The sequence below is a fragment of the Hesperophylax consimilis genome, unplaced genomic scaffold (assembly GCF_061612785.1).
Source record: "Hesperophylax consimilis isolate HC1 unplaced genomic scaffold, BYU_Hcon_1.0 scaffold_250, whole genome shotgun sequence".
Taxonomy (NCBI): Eukaryota; Metazoa; Arthropoda; class Insecta; order Trichoptera; family Limnephilidae; genus Hesperophylax; species Hesperophylax consimilis.
The window spans coordinates 29,701-34,438 of record NW_028301443.1 but is presented as its reverse complement, the minus strand read 5'-3'; the positions used below and the strand labels follow the sequence as shown (position 1 = coordinate 34,438).

The 4,738-nt window shown below is 32.7% G+C and overlaps 1 non-coding gene across 1 annotated transcript; it reads left to right on the top strand.

Annotated features, from left to right (window-relative positions):
• The first annotated feature begins 1,571 nt into the window (after positions 1–1,571).
• TRNAC-GCA (transfer RNA cysteine (anticodon GCA)) lies at positions 1,572–1,643 on the top strand. Its single transcript has one exon. It is a non-coding gene; the product is annotated as a tRNA-Cys (tRNA).
• The last annotated feature ends 3,095 nt before the right edge of the window (positions 1,644–4,738 follow it).

Sequence of the window (4,738 nt, the reverse complement as noted above, 5' to 3'; positions counted from 1 at the left end):
TGTCTACTTAAAATTGTTATATTTATAATAAACAAATTAACATAAATATGCAAGCATATTCAAGCATATACTGATGATAAAATTTAACTAATATTTTTTAGAAAACTACACAACAATACGAAATAACTTTTGTACGAAATAAATATGTCCACGACAAACGCATGAATATTGCAAAACAAGTTAAAATATGGCATAATATCGTCACGGGGGATGATATTATGCGTGAAGTGTTGAATTTTTTGGTTTCGGTGCAAGATATTAGGCAAGAAAAGAAAGTATTGCACAAAATGAGTGATATTGTTGCCATTGTGTTTTTTGCATTATTGGCAAATGCCACTGAATGGCTTGATATTTATCATTTTGCTGTGGAACACAAAAAATTTCTGAAAAAATATTTAGAGTTACCAAACGGAGTGCCTTCTCATGATACTATTCAACGGCTTTTTGCTATGGTTTCGCCAGAATTTTTGTGTGAATTTCAAAACAAATGGAATGAAATGCTTTCGAGCGGTGAAGGTGAAAAAATCAAGAAAATTCTAGCTATTGACGGCAAAACACAGCGGGGAAACGGCTCGACGACACAAAAGGCAAATCACATTGTTAGTGCGGTGGACGAGAATGGTTTTTGTCTGGCACAAATCTGCGTAGATGAAAAATCTAATGAAATCACTGCAATTCCAGATTTGTTGGACACCATAAACATAAAAGGTCATATCATCACCACCGACGCAATGGGCACGCAAAAGGAAATTGTTAAAAAAATCCGAAAGAAACACGCCGATTATGTGCTTGCACTAAAAAGAAATCAAGGCACACTTCATGACGATGTGATGCTATATTTTAGCGACTCGGAATTGCTTTCGAAATGTGCATATACGCAAACTACGGAAAAAGCTCGTAGTGCCGTTGAAAAACGAGAGTATTGGCAAACAGACAATATATCATGGCTAACACAAAAGAAAGATTGGCTTGGGCTTAAATCTATCGCAATGACGAAAAATACAATTACAAAAAACAACATTACAACTACTGAAATTCGCTATTTTATCAGCAGTTTGCCCTTATCTGTTAAACAAATATCTGAAGCAATAAGAGGGCATTGGATGGTCGAAAGCTATCACTGGCACTTAGATGTGACGTTTCGCGAGGATGCAAGCCATACTTTAGACAAGGACGCCGCATACAACTTAAATATTCTTCGCAAAATTGCTATTAACACGCTAAAATTGCTTGATGTTGGGCGCAAAAACGTAAGTCTAAAATCAAAACGTTACATTATTAGCCTAAACGTAGAAAAGCACATAGAAAACATGATGTCTCTTTAGTTTTTGAAAATTATTCATTGCAGTTTGTTCTTTTAAAAAATATTCATGCGTTTGTCGTGTAAATATGTCTCTTTTGTATTGACAGCGCATAAACTATACTGTATAATAGCAAATTGTGACGCATTAATTATGGCTCGTTGGTCAAGCGGCTAAGACGTAGGCCTCTCACGCCTGAAACAGGGGTTCGATTCCCCTACGAGTCATTATGTGTTTATATTATATATTGGAAAAATTGATTTTTAAAGTGGCGCCATGGCCAAGTGGTAAGGCAAAGGTCTGCAAAACCTTCACTCCCGAGTCCGAATCTCGGTGGCGCCTTAGTTAGAAACCTATAGTTTACGCTGTAGGTTTTTTTGCGTTTTCAAACACTAATTGGTGTGTTTAATCTCGGTAGGACAAAGTACCAAAATTAGAAAAAAACTATATATTATTAATGTATAGTGGGGTGAACTACTTAAACACCCTACAAATAAACGTTTTTTCCAAATCCTAACTGTTGCTGTAAAAGCTACATTATAATTTTCAGGGAGGTAATCCTTGATGTATAAATTTATTTGTATATCTCAATTACTTACAGGAGAAGAAGGCATAGTAAAGTTTATAGATGGTGATGAAAATTACAGAAGCAAATTTGCAAAATTTGGAATTATTAATAATGTAAATATTGTTCCAATAAAAATTAAAGATAATAGTTTAACAGCTTTTCAATTATTAAACACTGTTATTGCTTTGCGTCAAGAAGATTATAAAAATATTTTCGTAATAAAAGAGGTGGATATGTGAAAAATCAAATTTTTGATCACCCCTCTATAGTTTCCATAGTTCTAACTGGTAACCCAAATTCTGGGAAAAGCACAGTTTTTAATGCGCTAACGGGGCTTAGCCAGCATACAGGTAACTGGCCTGGGAAAACAGTTGAAAATGCCTCTGGCCGCTATACACATCTAGGTTCACTTTATAAAGTCACAGATATTCCTGGAATTTATTCGCTAACCCCCTCTTCAGACGACGAGAGGCAAGCAGTAAAATGCTTAAAAAAAGAGGATATAGATGTGTTAGTAATGGTTTTAGATGCAACTTCACTAGATAGAGGGTTGTTTTTTTGCCTTAGTGCGCTTAGGCTTAATAAAAATACTGTAATTTGTCTTAATCTAATGGATGAAGCGCACAAAAGAGGCATATTAATTGATGTAAATGAGCTTAGTAAATTATTAAATACTCCTGTAGTGTGCACTAGTGCAAGATCTAAAAAAGGAATTGATACTCTTAAAAATGAGATAACAAAATCTCTAGAATTACCAAAACCAAATATTGAAGGTTTTAATATATTTGACGATTATTCCTCTGATGAAGAGCTTATTGAATATGCAAAAGATATAACCGCTAAAACGGTAAAATCAGATTTTAAAAAAAGAATGGGCAAAGATAGGCATATTGACAAAGTAGTACTTAGTAAGAAATTTGGAATACCACTAATGTTTTTTATGCTGCTATTGGTATTTTGGATAACTATAATAGGTGCAAACTATCCATCAAAATGGCTTTCTCAAGTATTCGCCATATTAGAAAACCTACTTTCCAATGGATTATTAGCTTTACATGTTCCTGAAATTATAAGGTCTGCTTTTGTTGATGGAATTGTTTAGAACTATAGGCTGGGTTGTTTCTGTTATGTTGCCCCCAATGGCTATTTTTTTCCCACTTTTTAATTTATTAGAGGATAGCGGGCTTTTACCTAGAATAGCATTTAATTTAGATGGAATGTTTAAAAAAGCAGGCACAAATGGAAAAAATGCACTTACACTATGCATGGGGTTTGGTTGCACTGCCTGCGGAGTTTCTTCTTGTAGGATAATGAATTCAAAGCGTGACAAAATAGTTTCAGTATTAACAAATGGCTTTGTGCCATGTAATGGTAAATTTCCTTCGCTTATATTGCTAAGCGGATTTATCCTAGGCTCAAATTTTAAAAATAGCTTTTTTTCAGCACTTGTTGTGTTTTGTTTTGTAATTTTTTCTGTTTTAGTAAGCATAATAGTTACAAAATTTATGACAACTTTTATATTCAAAAAAGAAAAAATCATCATTTTTCTTGAGTTGCCACCTTATAGAAGGCCACAAGTGTTGAAAACTGTAGTATTAAGTTTAAAAGAGAAAACATTTACTATTCTTATAAGGGCAATTTCTGTTGCGGCGCCAAGTGGAATGATAATATGGCTGTTGCAAAATATTCAAATAGGTGGGATACCTATAGCTGTTAATATTTCGAATTTTCTTAATCCTATGGGCATATTTCTTGGAATGGATGGGGTTATTCTAACAGCATTTATATTAGGGATACCAGCTAATGAAATTATAATTCCTATAATCTTAATGCTATACACAGGAGGGGCCTCTCTTGTTGAATTTGCAAATGCAGATACAATTCATTCCGTTTTGCAATTAAATGGCTGGAGTACTGTAACTGGGTTATGCGTCATAATTTTCATGCTATTTCATTCCCCCTGCGCTACCGCCTTGCTTACTATTAAAAAAGAACTATCAAGCATAAAGTTGGCTTTTTTGGCTTTTTTGATACCTACAATAATTGGTTTTACATTTTGCACAATAATTGCACAATTTTTTAATTTTTTTTTATAAATAAATAGACACTGATTAAAATTATTTTAATCAGTGTCTATTTATTTATAAAATTAAGGGCGTTGTTTGGGATTTAAAGCAATGGTATTTTTAAGTAGCTAGATAGTATTAAAAAAAAACTTAAAAAGGTGGTGGTATATAGTGTTAAAAAGCAAAACTATTTTTAAACTAGAAGACGTAAGTATTAAAAAACAGGTAATTTTTATAATGACAATAATCTTCTTAATTACATTTACATTTGTCATTATTATTTTTTATGGAAGCATGAAAAAATCGCTTCTAAAGACAGAAAGGAATCAAATAGAAAGCAAAATTGAGGTTTCTAGAAATTCACTAATTTATTCTTATGAATATTTAGAAACGGTTATTAGGGATTGGGCTGCTTGGGATAACACTTATGCCTACATGATAGGGGAATTTGATGAATATTTGGACTACAATTTAAATGACTATCCCTATCTAATTTTTGATCTTGATTTTATTACGTTACTTGATGTTGAAGGAAAAATTGTTTATGAAAGGTTTTATAATTTTGAAAACACTGATACAGTTTTGCCAGATTTATCTTCATTTTACAAAAATTTATACCTTGTTTCTTTAGAAAAAATGAGAACTATTGAAAATGATGAAGCAGATGAAGTTGATACTACAAAAAAAAATATTGCAACAGGATTTATGAAAGAAGGTGAAAGACTATTTTACACTACCTCACATCCAATAACACGGATAGATGGAGAAGGTGGAGCAGTAGGAACAATGATTTTCGGAATTAT